Raw genomic sequence first — 14,565 nt, 5'->3', positions numbered from 1 at the left:
AGGCAAGGCCAGTGCTGGGCCCTCCGAGGCCGGGATCCGAGCCTGCCGAGGGGTTAGACCAGGACTGGGGCCAGCGAGGCTGTCATTGGAGCCTGCCATGAGGCAAGGCCGGTGCTGGGGCCTCCAAGGCCAGGATCGGAGCCTGCCAAGGGGTTAGACTGGTGCTGGGGCCAATGGCTGGCATCAGAGCCTGCCATGAGGCAAGGTTGCTACTGGGGCCTCCAAGGCCAGGATCGGAGCCAGCTGAGGGGTTAGGCTGGTGTCAGAGCCAGCAAGACCAGAATCGGGGCCTCCCATGAGGCAAGGCCGCTGCTTGAGCCAGCGAGGTCTAGATTAGTCCACCGGGTAACCAGGCCACTACTGGGGCCCTCAAGATTGGGATCAGTACTTGCAATGCGGCATGCACAGAGAAATATCGCAGAAAATAAAAATCAAATGCTTCCCCCAGTCAGCAAAAACTAGGAGGAAAGGGGCAACAGGAAGAGGTCGAGCTATAGAAAGGGCCCTTATAGTGAAGCAACTAAGGTGACTAATCAGGGGGTATGGAATAGGGGAGGATGGAGCCTCTTCAAAACACAGGAGGTACATAAACAAATGTATCAAAGTTAATCACCAAACAAGCATGGGATTGAGGGATGGGGAGGGAATAGGATGGGGGCTGGATGAGGGCTAATTGGATGATGTGTGCTTGTATATCCTCTCAAGTCTTGTATTCCAATGTGATGTATGATTACAATGCACCAATTAAAAAAATTAAAAAAAGAAAGAGAATCTTGCTAAGTTGCTGATGTAGTTTTCAAACCCGCAATTTTCCTGTCTCAGCCTCCCAACTACTGGGATTAGAGATATGAGCCACCACACCTAGCAGATGCAAGCTTTTAAACAAGCCAGGTATGGTGGCGCACAATTGTAATCCCAGCATTCAGGAGGCCGAGACAGGAAGATTGCTATTTGCAGACAGCCTCGGGTACTTAGTGAGGCCCTCTGCAACTTAGTGAGATGCTGTTTCAAAAAACTAAAGAATAAAAAATAGGGCAGCGCATGTAACTTGGAGGTAGAATTCCCCTGGGTTCCATTCTCAGTACTGCAAAAAATAAATAAATAAATAAATAAATAAATAAATACATAAATAAATAATACATATATCCTCAGTACCACTATATATATATATATATATAATAAAATTTTATTATATATATAATAAAATTATAGAAATGGTAAGGCCTTCTACCATTTAGTGAAACCCTGTTTCAAAATAAAATAAAAATACAATAGTGGTGGTAGTGTAGCACACAGATGATATTCCTTGGAGTTCCATCCCCAGTACTGCATACAAAGAAACAAATTATTTTAATTTACTTTGGTCAATTTAGTATTACCCTACCTTAATGCCCCTTGCAGATTTAGAATCTTGTTTCTCTAGATTATGAACTATAACTTATAGCAGTAACATAGCCATTTCCCTAACCCATTAAAATTGTAATGCTATGCTATCAGCCAGGAAAGCTATCATTTTGGGAACATATCCAAGAAAATGTAGCCCCCAAAGGGGAAAAAAAGACTCCAAACTGCCAGTCCATAGGAGACCCTGAAAAGCTTTGATTCAACTGGGATTTTTTCCTTTAAGGAGGGAGAGATGCAATTGAGTTGAAAGCTCTGCTAATTCAGTCCTGTTGACTAATCATCTTGGGATAATTTTGGAAGTGCTGAACTGTCTAAACTCTCATATAAAAGAATTGTAAATAGAAATCTGGAGAGGAGAAAGGAAGGACAGGTCAAGTTTCAGAATAATATTTCTAATATTGATGATGAAAATTTTTCTGGGTTAATGTAAAAGGCAACCTACCTAACCTACTCCATGTTTGCTCCTACCTTCACCCCTACCTTTAACCTGCAGTGAAAATTTCCCTGAACCCTCACCAACTAACCAACATTTTGTTTCCCAGACCACAGCATCCTGAACCTTGACAATTCCTTGGCAATTCCCAGAACACAGTGTCCTAAACCTTGGCAATAGCCAGTCAATGTCTGACATGGTTTGATAGACGTCTCAACTGAAATGAGCATCTGCTACTGTCCTTTATGTATCATCTGTGGTTTTTGTCTTTATAAAACCCTACCCCCAACCAGTTGGCACACCTCTCTAGTCAGATTTCTAGACTGAGGGTACCACCGCTGGCCAGCTAATAAAGGCTTCAGTTGGCAAATTCCCTTTGACTCTCGAGTCTCTCATTTCTCGCTAAACCTGCATACAACATTACAAAATCTTATGGAGTTTCATTGTCCCTCTTTTGTTCTCATTTGACATGAAGGAAGAAACACACTTCCCTCCTTTCCAAGGTTTAGCTCACACTGCTTGGTGCTTTTGTATCTGTATTTCTAGAATTTTATCCTATTAATTTTATTTTTCCTTACCCCCTCTGTTCCTCTTTCAGATGACTCTCACTCTGGTACTTTTCTTTTGGCCTACATGCATTTCAGCTCTCTGCCACACCAAAAACACATTCTTTCTTCTCTGCTCCCTTTTTTATTGGTGCATTGTAGTCATACACCTTAAGGAGGTACCAGAAAATGAAATTGACCAAATTATGAGTACATTACACACATGAAATATAGTTCGGTACATAATTGTTGAATCAGTGTGTGTAGTATTCTTTGTTTTACAAAATATATGTCATTAGCCATGAAAAAGTCATCCTTTAAGTGCATTTTAGTATGGCATTTGGTAGGGGTCTATCCCCCAGCCCAAAACATACAATTCTATTTCTGTCAGTACGAGGGATAGAAACTAGGGCTTCACACATTAGGTGAGTTCTCTGCCACTAAACTATATCCCCATAAATCCAAACATATAATTATTCATGGTTTCCAAGCCTAAGCTAAAGTGACTGGGCCAGGGAATTGTGAGAGACATTCATTCTGGAGCTTTAAAAGCATATTCTCTGCCCAGTAAAGCATGCGAGGCCACACAGAGGAAGGTAGTGTTCATGAGATTACTTGAGGCTCTAGCTTCAACCGCTTCCATCTTATTCTCTCTGCTTGTTCTCTTATGCATATATGACTTCCAGCTAGAACTTCCTTCCAGGGTGGTTACTTGTTTGATCAATCTTCTGACCCTTCTTGTTTCCTCATCCATATAAATTGCATTTTTGCCAGCCTCAGAATTTTTCCAAACTCAGTTGCAAGACATCATTTAGCTTGAACCTGATAACTAGGAATAGCATAGTTCAATTTCATTTCTGGAGGGATAATATAACTATGGGCTCCTTTCAGATCTTGTGTTCAAGTCTGTTGGAAATAACTAAAAAATATTTCCTGCTTGCTTGAGCATGATCAGCAGCTTGAAAATCCAAATATGTGCCACCTCCCACCAACTATTCTTGAAATCCTGGCTCCTATTGGGAAGGGCTGTCCAGATCAAAGTTAATTGGTCTCAGTGAAATCTCCTCTGGTAGCACAGAGAAACTTTGCATTGATTTACCTCCACTATGCATGGCACCCTTGTCGTTTCCCAACACACAGCTTGTTAATACTTTTTCTAGACTGAAAAAGAGCTAGCATAGCCATGCTTTTTTCTTTTCATTATTATAATGTTAGTGCATATTCATTACAGAAAAGTTCAGAGACTATAGAAGGTTTTGAAGAAAAATAAAGCCCATCTAAGGGCTGATGGTGTTGCCCAATGATGGAATGCTTGCCTAGCATGTGAAAGAGTCTGGATTCTATCCCCAGAACCAAAAACAAAAGAAAATGTATTTCCACAAACTAGAGTCAACCAACATTAACAATTTTAAAATTTTATATTCTATAATTCTGTTAATGTATATGCTTACATTTTGAAGCTCTTACTATACTTATCATATAATCCACTTTTCTCCCAATTGTTGACATATTGTGACCACCATCCCATATCATCAAATCTCTTTCTATAAAAAACACAATGTGCCATCACGTGCCTTCATCATAGTTTAATGAACCAGTTCTGTACTTCTTGACATTTAAGCTGTCCACAAGTTTTCAATGCTATAAAATAACATTCAAATATTTTAAGAACATGCATTCAGGGTTTTTTTGTTTTGTTTTGTTTTTGTTTGTTTGTTTTGCAGTACTGGGGATGGAACCCAGGGGCATTCTACCTCCAAGCTATACCACCAGGTCTATTTTTTATTTTTTATTATTATTTTTTTATTTGTTTATTTTTTTACTGGTGCACTGTATTAATATATCATAGTGGGATACAAACTTTTGTAGACATACATGCACACATCGCCCAGTCAGCCCCCACCCGATCCCCACCCCATTCTCTCCCCATCCCTCTCTCCCACGCTTGGCTTAGTGGTTGACATCTAGTATTATAGCAATTTATCCAAAATTAAAAATGATAATCTCACATAACAGTTTCATTTGTCTGATACCAAGCTTTTGATGACTTAAAGATAACATTTCAATATTTCTTTTTACTTTCTTTCTTACCAGAGAATATTTTTTTCTATTTTTTTAGGGGAAACTATCATATATTTATATATTTATTTTTCAGAAAAAAACTCTATCCTAATATGGAATATGGACTCTAGATACCCAAAACGATCATGAAATAGAACAAAGCTAGAAGATATATATTTTCTGATTTCAAACCATATAAAGCTACAATAATTGAAACAGTGTAGTACTGTTCTAAAGGCAGATATATAAACCATTGGAGTTAAATAAAAGCCTAGAGCTAAATTCTTTCCTATATTGTCAAGTCATTTTTGACAAGGTTTCCACGAACATTTGGTGGTAGAAATAATAATATTTTAACTAAATATTGTTGAAACATAATAATTACATGGAAAAGAATAAAGTTGGACCCTTACCTAATCCCATATACAAATATTAACTCAAAATAGATAAAAGACCTAAATATAAATCTTAAGACTATAAACTTTTAGGAAAAAATCTGGGTCATAAAACCTCACAACATTGAAATTGGCAGTGATTTCTTGGATATGATTTCAATGGCACAGGCAACAGAAGAGTATACAAACTCCCTAAAAAATAAAAAAGATATTGTATATCCAAAGACAATGTAAACAGAGTTAACAGTTACTAATAGAATGGGATAAAACATTTCCAAATGCTATATCTGAAGGTATATTAATATACCAACTAGAAATCCTAAAAATTAACAACAATAAAGGCAAAAATACCATTTAGAGATAGGTAAAAGACTAACATAAGTAATGAATCTCCACAGAAAACCAAAGTTAGTTGACTGTTGGATGGAAACTCTTGTTTCTCTGGTTCTGGTGTGTGTTACCTATTTCTTCTTTGTAGTTAATCTCTTTGAGTATTTTCTCTAGTGCTGGTTTTGAAGACATAAATTCCTTCAGTTTCTGTTTGTCATGGAAGCTTCTTATTTCTCCATCTAATTTGATAGAAAGTTTTGCTGGGTAGGAAATTTTTGGCTGGAAGTTGTTTTCTTTCAGAGTTTGGAATATGTTACTCCAAGCCCTTCTGGCTCTCATGACTTGGCTTGGGAAGTCTGGAGTGATTCTAATTGGTTTGCCTCTGAATGTCACTTGGCCCTTTGTTTTTGTTGCCTTTAAGATTCTCTGCTTGGCTTCCAGATTGATCATTTTGACAATTATGTGGCATGGGGATCCTCTTCTCCGATCCTGTCTAAAGGGAGTTCAATAAGTTTCCTGGACCTGTGTATCAACCTCTTGCTCTATGTTTGGAAAATTTTCTGCTATTACTTTCTTGAAGAGATTGTTGATCCCTTTGGTTTCACTTTCTTTTGCCTCCTCTATTCCAATTATTCTTATGTTAGCTCTCTTAAAATGGGCCCATATTTCTTCAATATCAGATTCCTGCTGTCGGATATTTTTTCCTAGATTAGAAACTATGCGTTTATTTTTGGAATGATCATCTTCTAAGAGCGAGATTCTGTTCTCCATGGGGTCTAATCGGTTGTTTGTGCTTTGAATTGAGGCCTTTACTTCATTAATTGTATCCTTTATCTCTTTTTGGCTCTCTCTGAGTTCTTTTCGAAGCACCTCTATTATTTCTACAGTTATTTTCCTGATTTGATCTTCTAGAAATCTCTGATTTTCTGTTTCATTGGGTTCTTATGTTGTGGGGTTGTGGGCATTCATTGCTCCAGTATTATTCCTCTTTCCCATGATTTTGGAAGTTTGTGTCTTCTCTGGGTTCTTCCCTTGGGTCACTATGACTTCACTTAAGGTGTTCTGGATCTCGAGTCTATAGTATCTCAGACCCCACTACTCCTTTACTGGGTTGTATCACAGAGTCTCTGACCCAGAGAGTAGATAGAGGCTGCTTTAGACTGTGGGGGGTGCCAGGTTGCACGTTCTCCTATGGTGTGATATCTCTGCCACCGCCCCTCCCCCACTGGGTCAAGTCCCAGGGAGTACAGTACTGGGATTTCTCCTCTGTGTCCCGCAATTTGACTCACTGTTCTTGAGTACGCAGATGTAGCTGTACTGGATTCAATAAATTCACTGCTGCTGCCGCCGGTGGCAATATGGCGCCGCTGTTATGCCCTCAGCCGTGAGGCTGGCGTATTTCTTCTTGCTTTTGATTTCCACTCTGAATCCCTGCGGCGTGTGCTGAGCTCAGCCACTGGGAGCTTTAGATTTTACCTGCGGCGAGAAATCCTGCCTGGCTGTTCCGCAGCGGCTCACCTCGGCTTGCTGTAGCCGTCTGGTGAATTTGCAGCTGCCACCAGCAGTATGGCACTGCTGCCGCGTCCTTGGGCGTGAGGGTGGTTATCTTCTCTGTAGCTCTGAGCTCTGTTCTCAGTCCACTTTCTCTCTGGAGCCTGGTGATTTTTTTGTTTCTCTGGTGATGGTGTTTTCTGGCTATGAAAGGCGCTGATTTTGTGGTAATGGAGATTGGTTGTTAGCAGGGCTCTTAAGCCCCGCTTTTCTCGGTTGCCATCTTCCCGGAAGTCTATTTTTTATTTTTTTATTTTGAAACAGGGCCTCACTGAGTTGCAAAGGGCCTCACTAAGTAGCTGAGGCTATCTTCAAACTGCAATCCTCCTGTCTCAGCCTCCCAAATGCTGGGATTACAAGTGTGTGCCACCATACCTGGCTTCATTCATTATACATACCCTGAACTTTCTGAGTTTTACAGTCAAGTGTGCTCTCTACGGCAATGAATCAGGCCCAACCAGGCAATGAATTTGGTCTTGAGCTAAAAATCATTTGACTACTCCTTTTTTTTTTTTGGTGGTATTTGGGGTTCGTGGAAACCCTTCTACCTCTGGGCGACACTCCCAAATCTATTTTATATTATTTTATTTGGAAACAGGGTCTCTTAAGCCAGCGAGGCTAGCTTCAAACCTGCGCAATCCTCCTGTGTCTGCCTCCCAAATGCAGGGATTACAAGTGTGGGCTACCACGCCCAGCTGACTACTCCTTTTTTTTATCAGGAAAATGCCTCACATTTTTAGCTTCATTCTCTGCCACTCTTTGTCTTTTGCTTCTCATTTTCAAGGATAGACGTTACATACCTGTTGGCACTTCTCAAAATCTTATCAATATTTTATTAGTGTTTACCTTCTTACCTAGAAAAGTAAACCTAGTGAAGTACAAATAGTTTTATTTTAAACCACACAAAAAAGCTTAAATTGAATAACACTAGAAAAGTATACCATCTTTGTTTTCCTTCCTATACCTGCAGAGAAATATTTATATCTAGACTAAAAAAAAAAAATGGACAGTAGAAAACGCAGCATGGGTAAACTGAAAAAATTCAGTGTTGTTTGAAAAGGCTACTTAACATTCCTGAATAACTTGAAAACTTAGTGCTTTTGTTGTTTTGTTTTTTTTGTTGTTTTGTTTTTGTTTTGGTGGTACTGCGGTTACTGGAAACTCTTCTACATCTGGGCTACACTCCCAGACCTATTTATATATTTCTTTTTTGGAAACAGGGTTTCTTAAGCTAGAGAGGCTGACTTTGAACCTGCACAATCTTCCTGTCTCTGCCTCCCAAGCACAGGGATTACAAGTGTGTGACACCACGCCTGGCAGAAAACTTAGTTTTTAAAGTGAGGGAAAAGATAAGATTATGGTTTGCGTTGTAACAAATTCAGTGCAATAAGGAATACAAAGAGTTTCCAGAATGTTCATTAAACAAAACTAGTAATTGATGAGGAAATTTATTCTTGTGCACAGCCAGCTTTCCTTTTAAAATGACACAGGATCTAGAAAATTCCAGTCTACTTATATTCGTGACTTCCAGTATTATAGCCAAAGTATCTTGGCACATTAAAGTTAATGCTTTTACTATATGGCATCTTGCATTAATAAAGTGAGCAACTACTTAAAAGTAGTAATCTTGAGTTTATTTCTGCATATGAGTAGCATAAATAGACAATACTGTGATCACATCAATAAATGAGAGTAAGACACAAAAGCAGTATATTTCATTTCAAAAAATATGCTTGAAGTACACTTTCATCACTCAGGTTGATTCAAATAGTAATTTACCAAAAAGTAATCTAGTGCTGGTGGAAGGAGATTGCTGAAAATTTTAGAAAACAGATTTTATTCCAATCAATTCATTAATAGCAACTTCTGTCACCACATAACTTTCTTTTTTTTACATGGAGCCTTCATATACAGTATATACAAAGCCCTCAGATTGGCCAGGAGTAATTTTTTAGATTTATTCTACTCATTTATTTATTCATGCATCAAATAGTCACTGTGTTTATTATCAATGACCTTGAAACACATGAAACTGCCCAACCAGCCAACTAAAGTGAGAATGATAAGAGCATGGAGGAGAAATAAAAATTTATCCTATAATGGAATAGAACAAAATAGAAGACTTAGAAATGAATTCATGCATTTGCATTCAATTAATTCTCAACAGATTTGCCAAAAAATTCATTGGAAAAAAGGCATTTTGAAAATCAGTGCTGGAGAAACTGGATATCTATGTGTAGAAGACTGAAACTTGACCTTTATCTTTAGTTTTTTACTAAAATAAAGTTAAGGATGATAATGTGAGGCTACTAGAAGAAAATATAGGATGAAACACAGCAAGATACTAGCACAGACAACAATTTCCTAGATACAACTTTGAAAACATAGGAAACAAACAAGTGGGATTACACTGAATTTAAAAGTTTCTGCTCATTAAAGGAAACAATCAACAAAGTAAAGAGACAATATACTGAATGAAAGAAAATCTTTCCCATATAGTCACCTGACATAGGTTTAATATCCAGATGCCATACAGAATTCAAATGGGGTTGGGAGGGAAACACGCCAAGAGATTTGTGCACATATAAATTTATCACTTTGAATCTCACTATAATATATAATTATATTGCACCTATAAAACTCTAAAAAATGCAAAAACAAAAGAACAAGCAGTCTAAGAAAAAAGGCAAATGATCCTGACCAGACACCTCTCAAAAGAGAAATACAAGTGGCAAATATATAAAAAAAATTCAATGTCTCTAGCTATCAGGGAAATGCAAATCAAAACTACATTGAGATTCCATCTCAGCCAAATGTAGTGGATTATGCCTGTAATTCCACTACTTGGGAGGCTGAGACAGTATTGCAAGTTCAAGGCCAGCCTTGGCAATTCAGCAAGGCCCTCAGTAAGTCAATGAGACCCTGTTTCAAAAAAGGGGGGGTTGGGCTGTGGTTCAGGTGTACCTCAGAGGCATAACGTCCCTGGTTCAATCCCAAGTACAACAAAAGATTGCGTTTTACTCCAGTCAGAATGGTTATTACCAAAAAAGAAAAAAATGATAATAATGAATGCTGTCAAAGCAATGAATAAAAAACCTCTTATACACAATAGTGGGGATATAAGCTGGACATGGTGGTGCACACTTGTAATCCCAGCATTCAGGAGGCTGAGACCTGGGAATTGCGGTTCGTGGACAGCCTCAGCTACTTAGTGAGGCCCTCTGCAACTCAGTGAGACCCGGTTTCAAAAAATAAATAATAAAAATTAGGGCAGGGGGTGTAGCTCGGAAGTCGAATGCTCCTGGTTTCCATCCCCAGAGCCACAAAAAAAATAGTGGGGATACAAAAAAAACAGTGGGGATATAAATTAGTATACATAGTATGGAAAACAGTACAAAGTTTCCTCAGTCTGAAAACAGAACTACTATATGATCCAGCTATATCACTCATGACTAGATTTTGGAAAGAAATGAAGACAACACACAAAAGATACTGGCATACCCACATATATTGTAGCTCTATTCACAATAGCTAAGACATGGAATCAGCCTAGGTGCCCAGCAACAGATAAAAAGATTAAAAATTATGTTATTTATATACAATGTAGTATTATTCAGCCCCAAATAATAATGACATCCTGTAATTTTCAGGAAAATAAATGCAAATAGGGATATCATATTAAGTGAAATAAGCCAGAAACAAAAATGTATTACATGTTTTCTCTCATATGGGAAAAATTTCAAAAAGACTTGACAGTAGAAAAGGGACTATTAGTGAATGGGAAGATAATCTGGAAGGAGAGGAGAAAGAGGAGAAGGTAACAGAAGACAGAAGGGAGAACGGATATGACCAGTGCATGGTGTATGCATGTATAAAAATGTCACAATGATGGCACTGTAGATATAGGTCAATGGTAAAGTGCCTGCCTAGCATGCAAGAGGGTGTGAGTTCCACCTCCAGCACTGGAAATAAAGAAGAATCCCAAACCATGTGTGTTGTTGCACACCTGTAATCCCAGTACTTGGGGACTGAGACAGAAGAATTGCAGGTTGGAGGCTAGCCTCAGCAAATTAATGATTTCCACAACAAATTAGTGAGAGACCCTATTTCAAAATAAATCACGGCTAGAGATGTGGCTCAGAGGTAGAATGTCCCCGGGTTCAATCTCCAGTACCAATAAAAGTAAAACAAAGAAACAAAGAAATGTCACAATGAAACTCACTGGTTTATCCAATTAATATGTGTTAAGAAGCCAGGCACAGTGGTGCATACTTGTAATCCCAATGTTTGGGAGGCTAAGACAGAAGGATTGTAGGTTTGAGGCCAGCCTCAAAAACTTAGGCCCTCAGCAACTAAATGAGGTCATGAGGTCAAGTTTCAAAATAAAAAACTTGGGAGTGGAGGTGTAGGTGTAACTTATAGGTAGAAGGTACCTGAGTTTACACACACACACACACACACACACACACACACACACATATATATATATATATATATATATATATATAGAGAGAGAGAGAGAGAGAGAGAGAGAGAGAGAGATTATTCAGTCACAAAAAGTAAAAATCAGATATTCTCTGTAATATATGGAAACTAGAGAAAAATGGATCATAGAAGGAACTCTAGACAAAGGAGGAGAAACCATAGATGAGCAAATAAGGAAGTCTAAGTGGGAGTGATGGGAGGGGGAACATGAAATTCCCTAATGTACATGATATACATTCAAAAATATATCAAAGTCAATCACTAAGCCAAACACGGGGGGGATGGGGTGGTTATTTGGGAATGGCTAAGTGAGTGATGTGTGCATGTATGCCTCTACCCTCTTGTACCCCATGAAGCTGTATGAATGCAATGCACCAATAAAAACTTTAAAAATATAAATAAAAAATAGATTTTCACTTCCAGGATCTTTCCATTTGATTTGTTATCTCCACGAACCACTTAATTTCTACATTCTACCCAGGCAGACTTCAGAGCTAAAACTTGGTTTTTATTGTTTTTATAGTTTGCAACATATTTTGATACATTATCTCATGCAAACCTCATAATCACCATATGAGGAAGATACAAATCTATTTAATCAGCTTAACAAACATGAGCAAAATATGCACACCAATGGTTTTTAGTAGCACAGGTCACAATAGTCAAATTACAAAACTAACTCAGGTGTCTGGCAACAGATGAATGGAAAAAGAAAATATAGTATATACATACACAATGGTATTTTCCAAAACCATAAAGAAGAACAAAATTACCTAATTTGTAGAAAAATTGAACTAGAGAATATCATGCTAAGTAAGTTCAGCCAGTCTCAGAAAGTCAAGGATATGTTTTCTCTAACATGTGCAAACTAGAAGGAAAATAAGAAACAAAAGGAGTGAAATGTATAAAACCTTTATAAGAAGAGCTAATCCTGATACTCCTCAATCTAGTTTGTGAAATAGAAACAGGACTCTCCCAAATACATTCTATGAAGCCAACATCACATCAATACCAAAACCAAATAAAGATTGCTCAAGGAAGGAAAACTACAGACCTATATCATTGATGAACTTGGATGCAAAACTGCTAAACAAAATGTTAGCAACACCCATTCAAAACCACATTAAGAAAATCATACACCATGACCAAGTAGGGTTCATCCTAGGGATGGTTCAACATATGAAAATCAATCCATGTAATTCATCATATATACATAACCAAAGACAAAATTCAAATGATCATTTCAATAGATACTGAAAAAACATTTGACAAAATAGAATATCTGCAGATACCAGCAAAAGCCACACTCTCTCGGCATCTGCATTTTCGCAGTTAAATAGGCAAACTCTCAAAGTGAGAAATAAGCCCCGAGAGAAGGTGTGCTCGCTGGCCAAAAGCATCTTTCCACTTTTAGATATTCTTGCATAACTATTATTCTTCTAGTATTCTTTTAACTCTCTACACGAATTGCTCCGGTGATGTGAGAACAGGACTATGAAAGAAATTGAGTCTGAGGAAATAAATTCTCTAATAATTTGTCTAAACGTCCTTGGCTCTGCTCAATAATAATAAAAACTGGCCAGAACTCAGATGCTGTGATAAGCACTCCAGCTGCAGCAATCACAAATGGCCTCCGACCCTCATTCCAATCACTAATTTAGGTTAAGCTATTAACTCCGGTAAGGTAGCTCAGTTTAAGGTAACTCTGTTTACCCTTGAGATCCTGCCTAGAGACAGAGAAGATAAAAACCTTGTGTGTGACCGTAAAGCAATTTAGTTGATAAACAACTTAGTTGCCCAAATACAATAGACTCAAGGAGAAAGATTGTTGACTTTTACCTCAGTATGAGCATTCATGGAGACAGAGACTGACCCATGGTTAGAAATGAATATGACAAAATAAAGGACAGACGTTTTAAGTATATATGTATGAAGGAAAGGAAATACCATAAGAGTAAGACAAGCATTTTTGCATGAAGAAGAGCTTATCATAAGAAAGTCCCAACTGGGAAAGGAAGGAATTAGAAGGTTAAAAGCAGGTTGCAGAGGGTTTGTGACAGGGAAATGGATTATTAAAGATGGATAGACCTTTAATAGGCTTGTTGTCTAAAGAAGAGTGTTCAGCAGTTAAGGAAATACATCTGACAATTAAAACCAAGAACCTTGTGGTGTTGTTTGTGGTATCTTGCCTGCCAAACTGTGTTGTGAGTTTGCTTAAGCTTTCAGATTTAGAAGGTAAAATGCCAACACCTGGAGAAACTCTATCACATCCACCTGAATCACCACATCTCCCCACACTTGCTATATGAACTGAGCCCAAAAGATGGAAAGTTCCAAGAAAGCCAAAGAAGATTCCCCGAGAAACCCCCAAGCCTTGGCCATGCTTGTTTATTTTGGGAAGTGGCCCCCTGGGACTGCTTATCTGCAAAGACCTTGGAAAAGAATCCGGAGTCAATCTCTCGAAGGCCAACAGCCAGCTGAAGGACTAGTTTTATTACCTTTGTTTACATGTCATTCATTATTATTTCACAATGATTACACCCACCTCCCTTTTCTCTTATTATTAACTTTACTGGTGAAGGGTATAAATTTCTTGGAGTTTTTGTAATAAAGTGTCATTGGCTCAAGAAGCCTTTGTCCGCCTCAGATTCTTTCCCAAACGTCGTACCTAAAAACTTAGGGAATTCATAGAGGGGAAAGAATCGCTGCAGATAAGTTTCTGCAGGACATCACCTGCCTTTTGCCCCATCTTTCTGAGGCTCCCGGCCGCGAGTGGACTTGCCCCCCCACAAGGACTGAGCTCGTCGGTAACAAATATCCATTTATGCTAACAGCACTGCAGGGAATCATAATAGAAGAAACATACTTTAAAATCATAAACATAATTTACAATAGGCCCACAGCCAACATCATATTAAATGCGGGAAAACTGCCAGAATTCCCCCTAAAAACAGAAACTGGACAAGGATGTCCATTGTTACCACTTCTTTTCAATATATTACTTGAGACTCTAGTCAGAGCAATAAGGCAAGAAAAGGAAATCAAGGGAGTACATAAAGGAAATAACTCAAACTTTCACTACTTGCAGATGACATGATACTAAGAAGACCCAACAAACTCAACCAAAAGGTTTATAGAAGAGATCAACATATTCAGTATGGTGTCTGGATACAAAATCAATTTTAAAAAATCAGAAGCTTTTCTGTATACCAACCATAAATCCACTAAGAAAGAAATCTAGAAAACACTACGACTCAGGATATCTTTAAAAAATAGTTAGGAATAAACTTAGCCAAGGAGGTAAAAGACCTCTACAAAGAAAAGTATAAAACATTTTTAAAAAGAAATCAAAGAAGGCCTT

The sequence above is a fragment of the Muscardinus avellanarius genome (genome assembly GCF_963383645.1).
Source record: "Muscardinus avellanarius genome assembly, chromosome: X".
Taxonomy (NCBI): Eukaryota; Metazoa; Chordata; class Mammalia; order Rodentia; family Gliridae; genus Muscardinus; species Muscardinus avellanarius.
This window is presented reverse-complemented; position numbering follows the sequence as displayed.